General features: G+C 34.5%; 1 pseudogene; it reads right to left on the reverse strand.

Moving 5' to 3' along the window:
• Positions 1–364: 364 nt before the first annotated feature.
• Positions 365–18,060, reverse strand: part of LOC131660598 (heat shock 70 kDa protein 1-like) — a 33,879-nt pseudogene continuing 16,183 nt past the window's right edge.

Below are 18,060 nucleotides of genomic sequence, written 5' to 3' on the forward strand. Positions count from 1 at the left end.
TCAACAACATTTAAAGATCCTAAGAACATTCTAGAGAACATTATAAAATAAAATATTAATATAAATTCTACTCCTAATTTAATATCTAAAATATTTATTTAATTCTAATTCTTACTCTATCAATTTATGTCAACAATAACTCGTGACAATAGGTTTTAATTTTAAATTTGATTATTTTTCAGAATAATAAATGTTTAATATATGGTTAGTTTTTTAAAACCAATTTATGTATGTTTACAAATTCAATTTTTTTATTTAAAACCAATTTAATGTTGTGTGTGGTCATACATCACTTGACTATAGGTGGTTGCCATATTCCATTATTGTAAGTCTGCAACCATATTTTAACATCAGGTGCACCCTCTTATATGCCCCTAAAATATGCAACCAAGAAATGACCCTTCAAAACTTTTGAGTTTCCGAGGTAGATATTTGAACTGAATTCTCTGTCTAACGTGCTAGCAGCAACAGTAAGTATCCAAGGAGCAACATTGCAAGCCGTTCGAGGAAAAACCGAGTTTCCAGCAGAGACGTTCAAGATACCGTTTTCGTCCATGTCAAAGTAAACAGTGATCTGAGGAACACCACAAGGGGCTGGAGGAATTCCAAAAAGCTTGAATTTTCCCAACAAGTTGCTATCCTTTGTTCTTGTTCTCTCATCCTCATAAACTTGAATTAAGACACCAGGTTGGTTATCGAAATAGGTAGAGTGCTCTTTCTTAGTTGGAATAGTTGTGTTCCTTGGGATCAATACAACCATGACACCTCCTACAGTCTGCAAACGTTGAGACAATTGAGTGACATACAAAAGCAACAAATCTTGAACCTTTTCGTTTCCTTCACCACTCAAAATATATGCCTGGTGAGAAACACCATAAGCAATATCCTCATCTGGGTCGATGCTCTTGAAGAGCTTCTTCCCATTGAAGAAGTCTTGCATTAATTGCTAAACTTTAGGAGTCCTAGTGGAACTACCTACAAGAACAACATCGTGAACAGTGCTCTTATCCATCTTAGCATCCCTCAAACACTTCTCTACAGGCTCCATACACTTTTTGAACAAATCCATGTTAAGTTCCTCAAATATAGCACAAGTAATAGTGGTGTAAAAGTCAACACCCTTATACAAAGAATCAATCTCAATGGTTGTCTGTGCAGTTGATGAAAGAGTCCTCTTCGCCCTCTCACAAGCTGTTCTCAACCTCCTAAGTTCCATATGGTTTCCACTAATATCCTTCTTATTCTTCCTCTTAAACACTTGAACAAAATGGTTAACCATCCCATTATCAAAATCTTCACCACCAAGATGGGTATCACCAACAGTGGCCTTAACTTCAAAAATACCCTCTTCAATAGTAAGAAGATAAACATAAAAAGTACCACCACCAAAATTAAAAATCAACACATTCTTCTCACTAGCACTTGTACCCTTTTTTATCCAGCCCATAAGCAATAACTGCTGCAGTTGGCTCATTGATAATCCTCGTAACATTTAAGCCAGCAATAAATCCAACATTTGTAGTTGCTTGACGTTGAGAATCATTAAAGTAAGAACGTGCAGTAACAACAAAATTCTTAATAGTCAAACCAAGATAAGCCTCATCAATCTCACGCATCTTTATCAAAACCATAGATGAGATCTCCTCAGCAGCAAACACCTTTACCCCACCCTTATAGTTAACTCGAATCATAGGCTTCTCACCAGGACCAGAAGTAATCTTAAAAGGCCAAAACTTCATATCACTCTGAACATAAGAATCACTGATTCTCCTTCCAATCAACCTCTTCGCATCAAAGACGGTGTTGGTAGGGTTCATTGTGACCTGATTCTTGGTGGCATCACCTACTAACCTTTCACTATCTGTAAAGGCAACATAAGACAGTGTCGTATGGTTTCCTTGATCGTTGGCGGTCATTTCGACTCTATCGTGCTGCCAGACTCTGACGCATGAGTACGTAGTTCCGAGATCTATCTTGTTATAGAGTGGGTTGTCGGAAACGGAGTTTAGAAGAAGAGGAAGGAGTTGGTGTAGGCGTGGGTTCCGGTTCTGATTTTAGGGTTGAGATTGACCTAATGGTGAAGCAATCAATGTCGAAGTTGAAACTGAATTTGGAGTCGAAGTCGCGGTTTTTGAGGATTTCGCGGATTTTGTCATCGGAGGTGGTGTTGCGGGGTTCATAGCTGACGTCGGCGCAGATTTTAGGGGGTTTGTGTTTGGGGGTTTTTGAGATTGGGAAGTGGTTGGAGAATTTTGTGAAAGGGTGTTCGCGGGTGTGTTGGGGGCGTATGGAAGAGAAGATGCTGTTAAGAACATTGCTCGTGGCTTCCTCGGTGACTTCGCTTGGTTGTGGTGATTGGGATAAGGTGAGTTCGGGTGGTTTCAAGGGTGGTAGCAGTTTTTGGATGATTTCTTGTTCTGGACATGAAATTTTAGGTTTTTGTTGGTAATGAGAGGTAGCTGATATGGTCTTGTGAGATGTTTTCTTAAAACAGGGGTGGGTCACATGAAGATACTTATCAAAATATCTTTTATTTCTAGGATGGATTTGATATTGATGAAAAAGTGTGGAAGAGGTATTTGCTGGTTGGAGTTGTTGATGATAATTATTGTTGTCATATGAATAAGCAGATGATGAATATGGGTTAGGATGAGGTGGGATGTGGTGAATACCCATGATTTTGATACAACTTTGGTGATGATGATCCAGCATGAGTGTAACAAGGTGTAAAAAGTTCCCATGGAAAAGATGGAAATGAAGGTGTGGTAGGAGATATAAATGAGGGCTTTGTGAGATAGGTAGGAGGAATACTCCATGGATGATATGAAGGTGTATGAAAATGATAATCCATAGGAGGATTTGAGTACATGGATGAAAGCACCAATTGATAGGAAGCTATCCTACCAAAACTATCAATTTAGGATTCAACAATAAAAAGAGAAAGACATTAAAATAAACTAAGGAAATAGAGATAAAAATAACTTTGATTTCTTTGATTGATTTTCAAGTGTCAAAGACACTACATATATATAATAATACTAATGGATAGTAAACTAAAGGCTCAATACTAATTAAAGTCCAATTCAACAACATTTAAAGATCCTAAGAACATTCTAGAGAATAATATAAAATAAAATACTAATATAAATTCTACTTTTAATTTTATATCTAAAATATTTATTTAATTCTAATTCTTACTCTATCAATTTATGTCAACAATAATTCGTGACAATAGGTTTTAATTTTAAATTTGATTATTTTTTAGAATAATAAATGTTTAATATATGGTTAGTTTTTTAAAACCAATTTATGTATGGTTACAAATTCAATTTTTTGATTTAAAACCAATTTAATGTTGTGCGTGGTCATACTTGAAAACAAATTTAATACTTTGAATATCAATTTCATTGAAGTGATTATAAAATTTATTGTTTTTTCTGTCAATAGTATAATTAAAATAATTTTTTTTATGACATTTGTTAGTTGAAAGCTAATTAGTTTATAAATAACTAGGTATGATTGAAAAATGTGTAAATTTTTTGTTTTTTCTTTTCCTGATAGTTTATGTTGAACAATATTTATATGACAATGTTAGATTGCTAATTGTTGTTCACTTTGTTTAATTTTTTATTTACTATCTTATTCAGATAAATGAAGAGCTTAACTCAAAGTTACGAAAAAATGCCATAAATTCAATATTGTCCAAAAGAAATTCATATGTGAATGAGTTAATTTCCAATGTAAATACTGTAATTTTTAATTTGCATTAGTCAATTAACTTTGTTAAATTTAACATTAAAAATAAGTCATTTAAAATAAATTGAATCTTTTTTTAATAGGTAATCCAATATAAGGGAGTATAAGGGATATTCCACCCATATACATACAAATCATCCTCTATAGCAAAGGAGGGGATTGGTGTTCCAATAAGAAAAGTTACAGACAAGCGACATATTACAGTAGGACGACATCCAATACCAGGACCTAAATACTATTGTTGTCTTGCATTCATTTAAATTGAAGTCAGAGTTGTTAAAAATGACTTCGTTCCTATTAAGCCAAAAACTCCACACAGTTGCAAGCCACACCACCGCTACGTTTATTCTAGTATGTTTGTTACGAACCTTGGGCCAATTGTGAATGAAATTTTTCAGCTCCGCCATTGATAAGTGTTAGAAAATATATGTTTCAATCGAAAGGACCGAGGCTAGAATCGTGAATGGAATCACTTTTCTTATAGTATTTCAAGCACTCCCGAATGTCTTAGAGTTTCGATGCAGGAATACCCAGGATAATTCAGCCTTATCGAGTTTGCGCAAGACCGGCGAAAACTCAAATGCAGCGAAGAACGATCTGGAATTATTTAGAGGATTTTTGGATTTTTTGTAATGTGATTTCTGAATGCGGAATCATCCTCTTATAGGCCATGAAAATATTAGTTTCAAAGATGGCGACCCTTGATGAAACAATATATTTTCAAAAGATATGACGGTTGCACTTACACTGGTTCATCCCCCATTTGCATGGTTTCACTTCTGCATGATTATGTGAACAGTTGCCAACTTTCCGATTCAAAATTCAAATCACGGACACTGAGCAAAATGTAACAACCGGCCGAAGGCCAGCCGTTGCCTGTTGGAGCCGCCTCATTAACGCCGCGAATAACCCAATCGCTCCAATGCGACGTGCCTAAGTGCTCAAGTGTCGTCTACAAGCCGCCACTAGCGCCTATACACCCACGCCCCCGGAGTCGGAGTCGGAGCCGGAGTAGGAGCCGGTGTCGCCGGTGGCAACACCGGCGAGTGGTTGTAGGATTGGGACAAGTGGCATAATGCTTAGGACCTGTCATACCCCAATTTTTGACCTATGATACCATCTCATATCATCTGCATATGCATCATTTGCATCTCTAACAAAAATGCATAGCTTGTGTTTGCTACTTGTGCTCAGCAAGGTTTAATCAAGAAATTATTCATCAGTACAAGTAACAACCAATTAGGTTTTTGTTCTCCCTTCATCTCAAAAGAACTATCTTCATCAACAATCAACATTTGGTCCTCAAAAATCCATTTCAACAAGCTCAAAGGCTCTGAATCGATCAGATTAGGGTTTTGACTGAAGATAGCATACTCCTAATTTTTACTCAGGATCTGACCTAATGACCTGGGACATGACCTCAAGACCCCAAGTACATCATTTTGACCTAATCCATTGGCTCAGGACATCTCCTACACCAGGATTGATCAACAGTGAAATTTCAAATCATCAGATTAGGGTTTTGAACTATCAGGGACTGAAATCAGGGATCACATTTGGGAAACCCTAAAAGCTCCAGGGGATCACTCAAAGGTTTCAATCATCTTCAAATAATCCCTATGACGATATCCAATGGAAATTACATCTCAATTCAAGATCCACAGTCATCAATCTCATCAGGTCGACAATTAGGGTTTTTGACCTAATTCACCTGAACCACTGACTTTTTAATCAGAACATGGTGCCACAACTTAAACAATGGCTCAAGGTCCTCTAATAATTCAATGTGATCCACTCATACCATTCATTTGGTGAGGATAGCTGGTTCATTTGAAATCTCCAGAAATGCGATTCGTTTGAAAAAGTCAACTGTACAAGATCACCATTGACTTTTGGGGAATTTTGGTCAACCATGACTTTTGAAGTTTTGAATCATCAATATATGATATATGAAGTCATTTGATCAAGAAAAATCAAGAAAATCAATCAAGAATCAAAAAGTCAAAAGTTTGACTTTCATACTTAGAAAAATTTCTAAGTGTTTTTCAATTATTTTTTTCCAAACTTTGGAAGGGAATAACTCAAAATTTCACCTACAAACTGAAAAAAACTTCAAACATGAAAGTTGTAGATTTTGATCCAATAAACAACTTTGTCACATAAAATGATTTTCCAAAAGATCAACCATTTAAGAGATATGGAGCTTCAAAGTTGGTATCTTTTGAAAATTTCACTTAAAATCTCACTTTCTTCAAAGTTCATGGATCTTTTTCATCCATTTCCTTAAAGGTCTTGAAGAAACTTTCAACTAGGGTTTTGAAGTGTGTAACATGAGCTTTCCAAAATGTCCAAGAGCATGAAAAAATGTGGAGCATAGCTATGGCTTTGAATTATGCATTTAGTGATCATTTTCACTTGAAAAAATGTCCAAAGTTTTGAACCATATGGTCTATGATCCAAGTAATGATGCATAGATGCAATAATTGGAATATATTTTCTGATTTGAGACAGATGGGAAAGAGATAAGAAGCATAGCCAATTTTAACCATGGTTTAGGTTTTAACCATCTTGCATTTAATGTGAAAGATTCCATTTTATCTCCAAATGCCAAATCACCATTCTTTGATCAACTTGCAAAGCTCTGCATTCAGAATCCTTGGCCTATAAATAGAGGTTCAAATCACTCTTCAAATCACACCAAAACCTCATAATCATAGGTTTTCTCTCTTCTTTCTTAAGTTGCAAGTTTCATGAGTTTCAAAGAGGAAGAATTGCAATTTCCATCTCTTGCAATTTCTGAGCAAAGTGTTTCTTCTAACACTTCCTAAACATCATATGGAAGTTGTTTGATTCACTCACATACCCCAAAACACCTCAAATCTCAAAATCACTCTTCAACCTCCATATGAACATAAAATGAGCCTTATCATGCCAAAATCCATTCAAGCTCAATTCTGTCCAAACTAACACTTCCAACACCTCATATATGTCACATATGAACTATCCAAACACTCACATATAGCCTAAAACATTAGAATCATCAAGCTCGATCCTTACTCCAAGCAACTACAGATCGGCTCCCATGGCTTTGCTCAGATGAATTCAGTTCACTCCAAGCATCCAGACATGTTCCATAATCATCATTGAAGCTATCCAGATCATTACAAAGCATCTGTAACACCCCTAGCTCGAAATTCAATCTCCAATTTGGCCGTTTTTTAAGGTAAGTGCTATGAACTTCAAACTCATACATACACGCATCATAAATAAAATATTGCTTTGCCATCTTGTTTCTGCATATGCATGGATCATTAACCCTCAATCAATTGCTAATTATCTTGCACATACACGATTTCATGATCAATCTCAGAATTAGGGTTCTTCGTGTTCATCAGAAAATCAATGGTCTTAGAGTGAAAATAAATGAAATTAAATGGCACCATTGTGTTCCTTGTGAAAAATCGAGCAAGATAGGCTATTCACTTGATACAAACAACTCAGTTTTAAGAATTTTCAAAATCAAATGGGGATGGTGTTCTTGGCGCCATTTTCTGTTCAGAAATTTCAAATGTTAGTTTTAAATATAATTGAATGAAAGCGTGTATATTACAAGCTGCGCGCGCAGCTCAGTTGGCAAGTGTTTTGGTTGGTGAGAGAGAGGGCGTGAGTTCAAACCCTGGCAGGACCAAACCCTATTTTTTTTATCACTTATTTTCTTCATTTTTCTTTACAACTTCATCAATTAATTGAACCAATCAAAATTCATCATTTCCACTTCATTTTTTGCACACTCTTTGTTTAATATATATATTTTATGAACATCCAAAAAAATCACAAAAAAATATTTATTTAATACATTTTTAAATAGGTTTAAAATGACATGTTTTTAAGTGTTTTTAAATACTTTAAAAATTGTTTTTCATTTGATTCTTTTCAAAATTAACTACTTGTAAATATTTTGTGATCAAAACCCTAATCATTTAGGTATTAATTAAGTATAATCTTTGCTTTCATCTTAATTAAATTGATTTCTTTCAAAAATTTCAAACTGTTAAAAAACAAGCGATCACCGTTTTAAAACAAATAAACCTTTTCTTTTTGATTTTTTCTTTTCAAAAACTCTTGATTAAATCTTTGTATTGATCAATTGATTTTCAAAATACCATGGGCATCCCTTATGGTATAAGTCCCATTCCTTTGTATAAATTTAGTTTTTTTCATTGTATATACCTATCTTTTATACTTCGACCAAATTGATTTAAACCCTCGAATAACAAGATCAAAATTAGGGTTTTTCTTCAAAAATCAATCTGGGCCTCCACATAGGTATAAGTCCCATTCCCTTACATGAAATTAGGTATTTCATTGTACATACACCTTTTTGTACATACCTCGATCAATTTGATTTTTAACTTCGAATAACAAATCAAAAATGAAGGTTTTCTTTAAATCTTCCCAAAAATACCATGGGCCTCCATGTAGGTATAAGTCCCAAGCCCTCTTGTAAATATTCATTTACATAGCTTCTGAATAAACTCAATGGGCCTCTCCCCGAGTATAAGTCCCGAGCCCCCGTGCATACAAACGGATCATCCTTACAGGTATATTTCCTTCATAAACTCCATTGTATACACACACCTTGTCATATATAACTGTTCATACTTGCTCATATTTGTTCATGTACTTGTTCATATTTGTTCGTACTTATTCATATTTGTGATCGTGTTATATATACTTGTTCAACTTAGTACAACACTAGGTTCCCCATAGCCTCGTATTGGGCTTCGTGCAAAGAATCTCCCTTAGTTTAGGTTAGGACATAGAGTATGGTTTCCCGGTGAAATCGCTCTAAGAGCTCAAACCAACTATACCATGCCTCCTCTTAGGCTTCGTACAAACGACTTGTCCCTCCCATAGCCTCCTCTTGGGCTTACAATGCAAGGACCCTCGATTGTCCCTCCCATAGCCTCCTCTTGGGCTTACAATGCAAGGACCCTCGGATAGCCTCCTCTTGGGCTTCGTAAAAGGACCCACGGGCTTCTTATAAGCATCTCCAATATCCAAATCAAATACCCTAGGAGATTAGACATTTATCATCTCTATGATAGGAGTATCTCTTCTATATCATCACAAACAATCAATCAATCAATCAACTTAACTTTTTTGCCACAAGGCTGGCTAATCAATCAAACCTTTTTGCCACCATACTGGCTGATTAATCAAAGTTTTTGTCACAAGGCTGACTTCATTGAAACTTTTGCCACAAGGCTGGCTGATTAATCAAAACTTTTTGTCACAAGGCTGACTTCATTGAAAGTTTTTGCCACAAGGCTAGCTAAAAAACATCTTTATCATTCTAAGCACCATAAGTGGCATGGCCCGGGGCTTATAATGAAAAGATTTTCAAGAAAAATCAAACAAATGTATGTGATGATATAGATTAGATACATCGAACATTTAGATGACATTTGTCTCTTATCCTTTGCTTCCACTAGCATCAGTGGGAACTACGATTGCTTTGACTTTCTCAACATCCCTTTGAGAATACGTAGGCACAAGGTCGTATCCTTGGCGAGCAAAACTTCTCCCTCAAACCACTCAAACCTTAGCACCCGTAGACCCCGAGCTACAGATGCTCTGATTCCCTCTAAGGGATATGTATGCAGAAGATTGCGATGATCTTTGCGAGCATAATCAAACAAACACCCTAGGTCCCACCTATCTCAAAAGAACCTCCTCAATAATATAGAATGAAAAACATAGCAAAGAAACCTATAGAGTACTATAGATACGTTGGGTGCTAATACCTTCCCTTCGTATAACAAACCCTCTTACCCGGAATCTCTCCCCCACTTTTTAGGTTATTGCAACTTTTTTCCTTTTCCTACTTTGGAAACAATAAAAAGTTTGGTCGAAACAAAAGAAAAATAATATTTTGAGCACTCGAGCCCAAAGAAGGCATCAGGTGTCTCATCCCGAAAAAGATACGATTTTTCCCCGCGACAGGACCACCACATTTGTCAATGTGGCACTTTATCCTCTTTTGTCTTTTTGTTGAGTTAATAGTATTAACTCTTTATAAAGACTTTCAAAGTGAGGGAATCTTCCAATGTGCAAATTTATTACATGCATTTATTAGCATTTACTCACTTTCACCATTTTGTCATTTTAGAACATAACTTGTAATTTCTATTAAATTAATTACAACAATCCCCCACTTGTTCTAATAATGAAAAATTCAATTCCAGAATATAGAAGATAAAAGTGTTAATACAGTTAGGTATCTTTTGATTTGAACTTAACCTTAGTAAAGACAACGCAATTTATGTCCATGTGCTTTTAGAGTTTCTTCGCCTTCATATCTCGCCTAGCACTATTTATGGCCATGTGCTTTTCCTGTTTTCATGAATTTTTCATGACAGAAACTCCAACTCTCACTTTAAGACGGCACCATCTCAAAATTCATATAGGTTGATGAGTGTCAAAATTTAGTTATTTTGTGTATGAAAATAGTGGCACTTATCGATACTTTTTGTAATACCGTTTGAATAATTCCCTGTTTTTGTGTATATTTGTGTCGTTTATGTTTTGTTACGTTTTTGTGTAAATATATACCGTTTGATAGTTTTGTTGTCTTTTAATAGGTAACTATGCGTGTTCGAAGCTTTGAGGAATAAAGTGTCGAAGACACGGCGGCGAGCACGCGATTTTACCAATTCATCGGCGGATAAGGATTAAAATAAGGATGATAAAAATCATCAATTTGGTTGTCATTTATTCATTGTTAGATATAGCATGGAATAAGCTTTCCGATGCTTCTAACCGGGCGCAAATCGGAGTTACGGTTCTCAAGTTATGCCCAAAATAAGATTTCATTTTTCTGTTGAGTAGGCTAAGCGCGGTTTTGCGCGCTAAGCGCGGTCTGGGCGGTTTAGAAAGTGTTTAATAGGGAAAAAATCATATTTTTTTAGGGTTATGCTTTGGGGTATTGTCATACCCCAATTTTTGACCTAAGATACCACCTCATATCATTGCATATGCATCATTTGCATCTCTAACAAATTGCATAGCTTGTGTTTGCTACTTGTGACTCAGCAGGTTTTAATCAAGAAATCACTCATCATTACAAGTAACAATCAATTATGGTTTTGTTCTCCCTTCATCTCAAAAGAACCATCTTCATCAACAATCAGCATTTGGTCCTCAAAGATTCATTTCAACAAGCTCAAAAGCTTTGAATCAACCAGATTAGGGTTTTGACTGAAGACAGCATACTCCTGACTTTTGCTCAGGATTTGACCTAATGATTTGGGACATTACCTCAATAACCCAAATGCATCATCTTGACCTAATCTATTTGCTCAAGACATCTCCCACACAAGGATTAATCAACAGTGAAATTTCAGGTCATCACAATGGAATTTTGAACTATCAGGGACTGAAATCAGGGATCACATTTGGGAAACCCTTAAAAAGCTCAAAGGCATCACTCAAAGGGTTCAATCATCCTCAAATAATCCCTATGTCAATATCCAATGGAAATTGTACTTCAATTCAAGAGCCACAGTCATCAATTTCATCAGGTTCATAATTAGGGTTTTTGGCCTAATTCACCTGAACAACTGAATTTTTAATCAGGACATGGTGCCACAACTCAAACCATGGCTCAAGATCCTTTAATACATCAATGAGATCCATTCATACCATTCATTTGGTGAGGATAGCTTGATTCACCTGAAATCTCCAGAAACGCGATTCACTTGAAAAAGTCGACTGTACAAGATCACCATTGACTTTTTGGAAATTTTGGTCAACCATGACTTTTGAAGTTTTAATTCATCAATATATGATATTTGAAGTCATTTGATCAAGAAAAATCAATAAAATCAATCAAGAATCAAAAAGTCAAAAGTTTGACTTTTCATACTTTTTTCTAAGTATTTTCAAGGGTTTTTTCCAAACTTTGGAAGGGAATATCTCAAAATTTCACCTACAAACTGAAAAAAAAACTTCCAACATGAAAGTTGTAGATTTTGATCCAATAAACAACTTTGTCACATATAATTTTTTTCCATAAGATTAACCATTTAAGAGATATGGAGCTTCAAAGTTGGTATCTTTTGAAAAATTCACTAAAAACTTCATTTTTTCCAAAGTTCATGGATCTTTTTCACCCATTTCCTTAAAGATCTTGAAGAAGCTTCCAACTAGGGATTTGAAGTACATAACAAGAGCTTTCCAAAATGACCAAGAGCATGAAAAAATATTGAGTGGAGCTATGGTTTTGAATTTTGTCATTAGAGGTCCTTAAGCTTAAAATTTCAAACCATTTTCACAAAGTTATGAACACTATATGACCTATAATACAAGCAATGACCTCTTGCAACTCCAAAGGGCAAGATCAAAGCATTAAAGATTGGATAGGAAAGAATCTCCAAACACTTGAGATTTTTAACCATGGTTAAAGGTTTTAACCTTTTGCATTTAATGCAAAAGATGCCATTTTATCTCTTAATGCCAAATCACCAAAGATATTATCAACTTGCAAAGCTTGGAGTTCAGAATTCTTGGCCTATAAATAGAGGTCATTTCTCCATTCAAAATCACACCAAAACCTTCCAAAGCATAGGTTTTCTCTTCTTTCTTGAATTGCAAGTTTTCTTAAGTTTCAAAGAGGTAGAAATTCCAACCTCCAAACCCTTGAAGTTATGGCCAAATTGATGGTTCTAACATCTCATAAACATCATATGGGATGTGTTTGATCCACTCACACACCCCAAAACACCCTAAATCTCAGAATCACTCTTCAACCACCATATGAACATATATTGAACCTCATCATGCCAGTTCTCATTCTAGTTCATATCTGCCCAAAGTAACACTTCAAACATCATCAATACACTTCATATGAATGATCCAAACACTCATCATCAACCTGAAACACCTCCATCATCAAATTCGAACCTCACTCCAAGCAATTGCAGATCGGGTACCATGGCCACACTCAGGTGAATTCAGTTCATTCCAAGCATTCAAACACCTTCCATAAGGTCCATTGAAGCTGTCCAATTCAAGAAACAACATCTGTAACACCTCCAGGCACGAATTCAATCTCCAGTTTTGCAAGTTTTGAAGGTAAGTGCTTTGAAATTCAAACTCCATCATACATGCATCATAAATGAAATATTGCTTTGCCATCTTGTTTCTGCACCATCACTGAATAATAACCCTCAATCAATTGCATCATATCATGATCATACACGATTTCACAATGATTTGTCATATTAGGGTTCTTCACGATTTCTAGAAAATCAATGATCTTAGAGTGAAAATAAATGTTATTAAATGGTACCATCATGTTCCTTGTGAAAAATCGAGCAAGATAGGTTATTCACTTGATCCAAACAATTCAGTTTTCAGAATTTTCAAATTCAAATTGGGGTTATGTTCTTGGCGCGTTTTTTGTTCAGAAATTCAAATATCAGTTTTTCAAATATAATTAAATGGAAGCGTGTATATTACAAGCTGCGCGCGCAGCTCAGTTGGCAAGTGTTTTGGTTGGTAACCTCCAGGTCGTGGGTTCAACACCCTTAGGGACCAAAACCTTTTTTTAAACACTATTTTTCTTCATTTTTTACACAAATTCAACAATTGTTTTAACCAATCAAAATTCATCATTTTTACTTCATTTTTTGTACACTTCTCATTTAATATACATATTTTATGAATATCCAAAAAAATCACAAAAATAATATTTATTTGATATAATTTTATTAGGTTTAAAATGACTTGTTTTTAAGTGTTTTTTTAATACTTTAAATATTGTTTTTTCACTTGATTTTCAAAACCTAATCACTTGTAAATATTTTGTGATCAAACCCTAATCACTTAGGTCTTAATTAGGTATAAGCTTTGTCTTTATCTTAATTAAGTTGACTTTTTTCAAAAAATTCAAACTGTTTTCAACAAGCGATCAAAGTTTTTCAAACGACGAAACCTCGCGTCTGTTAACAAATCAATCAACCATGTTTTATAAAATAAAACATGGGCATCCCTTATGGTATAAGTCCCATTCCCTTGTATAAAGTTAGGTTTTTCTCATTCTATATATACCTGTCTTTTTATACCTCGATCAATTTGATTTAAACCCTCGAATAACAAATCAAAAATTAGGGTTTTCTTCAAAATCTTCCTGGGCCTCCCTTAAGGTATAAGTCCCAACCCCCTTTGTAAATATTTGTTTACATAGCTTTGAATAAACTCATTGGGCCTCTCCCCGAGTATAAGTCCCAATTCCCGTGTACATAACCTTGTTTGACAAGCCGTTCATCCTTAAAGGTATATTTCCTTCATAAACTCCAATGTACACACACACTTTGTCATATATGTACTTGTTCATATACTTGTTCATGTTTGTTCATATACTTGTTCATACTTGTTCATATGCTTGTTCAGGTTATATATACTTGTTCAACTTAGTACAACACTAGGTTCCCCATAGCCTTTTATTGGGCTTCGTGCAAAGAATCTCCCTTAGCTAGGTTAGGACATAGAGTATGGTTTCCCGGTGAAATCGCTCTAAGAGCTCAAACCAACTATACCATGCCTCCTCTTGGTCTTCATACAAACGACTTGTCCCTCCCATAGCCTCCTCTTGGGCTTACAATGCAAGGACCCTCGATTGTCCCTACCATAGCCTCCTCTTGGGCTTACAATGCAAGGACCCTCGTATAGCCTCCTCTTGGGATTCGTACAAGGACCCGCGGGCTTCTTAAAAGCATCCTGTAACACCCCTTTTCTAATCCCAAATATAACATATTATTCACAGGATAAAGTATGCATACAATCAAAGAGGCGTCACATGTTATTTTCATCACAATGAAAACCTAGAACAAACATACCAACATGCACTAATCATATCGTAACACATTTTGAAATATCATGCTTTCATAAATTATGCGTATCGCACGCGGAAGAATTATAACTCAAACATTTCAATGAATATATCCCATACTATATTCATCTACCGAACTCAAATAACATATCCAATTATGCTAAACCAAATCAAATCTAGGCAACATGGCCGTCAACAACATATCCAAAGTATCGATTCAAAATATATACAAGATAGCAATATCCAGATATAAGCATAAGTCAAATAAAACCCCCCAAGTGTTACATGATCAGAGCATATGACTTGCTACCTAATCAAACAACAAACTCAGGAGCTCCTCGGCTAAATCCTCGGACAAGCTACTACTCGTCGGAACCTGCACGATGTCACGATGAACATCATTCAAACAGAAGGGTGAGAATTCAAATTATTATAGATAAACATAATAATGGGAAATGCAAAACACAACAAGAATACATTTCACAATTCATCACTCTTCTCAAAACATACATTCATACACCATATATCAATTATCACACAAAAATTTCACATTGATACAAAAACAATCACATAGCATACAATGTGACTCGAATGTAATAAATGTGACTCAATGCATGTGGTACCATGTGAACCCAAAGTTTCACCGCTTTTTGATTCAATATCTAGAATCCAAGCCACGCTTCCGATCCGGACAAGACCAAAGCCACCATTGTGAACCCAAGTTTCACCGCTTCCAATTCTACCTCTAGAATCCAAGCCAACATGTGAACCCAAAGTTTCACCACCTCTATTTCCGATCGAGGATCAAGGTCAACCATGTGAACCCAAAGTTTCACCGCTTCTATTTCAACGCCACCATGTATGCATGTGCAACAAGACTTACAATATATATATATATATATATATATATATGCAATTAAGAATATCACACAATCTTAACATACCTCATACCACAATAATTCGCACAATTCGAATTATCCACCAAACGTTGCACAACATGCATATATCATCAATAAAGCATTCACATAGCATTTATCAATCATAATAACATATAGCATACAAGCCAATCAATGTCATTCTCTACAATTCTCCAAAAACAACATATACATTTGCTAAATCTAAGCATCATGTATACATACAATTACCAAAACATATGCAATTAAGAATTATCCATATAATCTTAACATCCAAGCATATTACCAAAATTCAACTAATTGAATGATTCCACCATCGTACAAAACACATTTATCATACGACAATTACAACAATGCATAACAATTAGCATTCATCGTTTCCAAATATCACAATTAGCACATGGTACAAAATACCAATACATGTTATCCACAATTAACATTAATCCATGACATACACTATCACATAACGATTAAGTCATCAACTAATCATTCTCCACAATTGCATTTAAATAGCATACAGTCACTCACACACCTCATGAATATCATACCACATAACATATCAACAAATGTTATTCATGATTCATCGATTCATAACTCACATACACGTAATTACATGTTATTCACACAACAACATCATAATTAATTTAATAAGTGCCAACCAATTCTATCCTAGCACATAGATAATAACATTTGCTTCCTAATGCTTCAAACTGTGCCTAAAAGAAGTTACAGATCAAAAGATATAACATGACACGGTTAATTCAACTTCTTAATAACAGCATATTATTGTTAATTCATCACAAGGCATCATCATTGGCTCATACAGTTCGAATACATACAACTAATTGCATGTAGCATACAACAGCATTATCAATTCATACCGATCAAACACATACAAAAAATATAAGTTATATTAAATTATTATCTAATGGTTTTCAATCCAATTTAATAAGATAGGAATTTATTTTAGCTTTCCAACGGTCCAAACGGCGCATCAAACGGACACCCGAGTCAAAAGTTATTGAATTTATAAGTTTTTCAAAATGCTTTTTAAACCAGAAAATTTGCTGTTACGGAAATACTGTCAAAAACCAAAAAACTGCTGTTACGAAAATACTGTTTGCTAATGCGAAAATATTGTCTGCTGTTGTAAAAATACTACTGTCCAGCCCAAATTTTTCACCATAAAACCATGTTAATCCATCATTTTTCATGAAATAAATAGTTATACAACCTATATACATTATATAGCAACTATTAGGATCATAAAAACAAGATTCTAAGCTCCATTAATTTTCACCAAAATTCCAAATCAACCATTTTCAAGTGAAACTTAAACATACATATATGCACTAAATCATGTTCTATACACATACCCATTCATGGAATTCAATATAGAAACATCATAGCATATATAAATCATCAATTTCATAGATTGAAACATAGATTCATGTTAGGGTTTTCAAGAATATAACAAATCCCCAAATCCTAACTTCATGGTATCTAACCCATTCCAAATCATGCATTTTCTAACTCAATCATCATTATCCACTTATATCTACTTATAATAACTTGGATTCACACCCTTACCTTTTAATTTTAATCCACCCTCTTCAAGAATCTACAATCCTCTCTTCTTTCTCTTCTATGCTCTCTTCTCCTCTCACTTCTATTCTTCTTACCAAAGTTATGAAAAATGAAACAATGACCTAACTCTTTCCTACTATCTTTTTTTTTAATGGGCTTAACCCACAAATTAATTTCATATTTTATTTCTACTACTTAGGCCCAATTAATTATATTTCTCTAATAACTTAATTAACCCATTAAACCCAATAAACACAATTATACACAAAATTAATTAATTCAATTAATTATTATATCTCATAACAATTAAATAATTATTTAACACACCAAGTAAAATAAAATAATATAATAAAATAAATACAGATAAAATCCTCTAATAACTCAATGTCTCATATTTCCGGTCTAATCTTAATTACTCAGAAAATTCTCAAAACGCTAAATATTAAATCATTAATATTTCTAATACTAAAAATATTAAATTTTTTGATTAAATATTGATCCGCTATCCCGAACTAATACCGACTAAATCGTCCTAAAACGCGAAAATTTCGATAAACATAAAAAATGACTAAATTAAGCAAATAATTATTAAACACACCAAATAATATAATTATTAATATAATTAATAAAAACCGGGATGTTACAACTCTCCCCCACTTAGAATATTTTCGTCCTCGAAAATTCAATTGACACAACCATCTCAACACTAAAACCACATCTACTCTCTCCAGATTCATACCAATACAAAACATTCCACATCTTCAATCATACAAGCTTCCAAGGATGCCACTCCAATACTCGAATGGAGTACCATGCAAACACATCGTTCTCTTGATGTCAAATTTAGCAAGTCTCTCCATCCGATAATCCATCCTCATTGAAATAAAATAAGCACATCTCGTTAACCTA

Source organism: Vicia villosa, linkage group LG1, assembly GCF_029867415.1.
Source record: "Vicia villosa cultivar HV-30 ecotype Madison, WI linkage group LG1, Vvil1.0, whole genome shotgun sequence".
Lineage (NCBI taxonomy): Eukaryota > Viridiplantae > Streptophyta > Magnoliopsida > Fabales > Fabaceae > Vicia > Vicia villosa.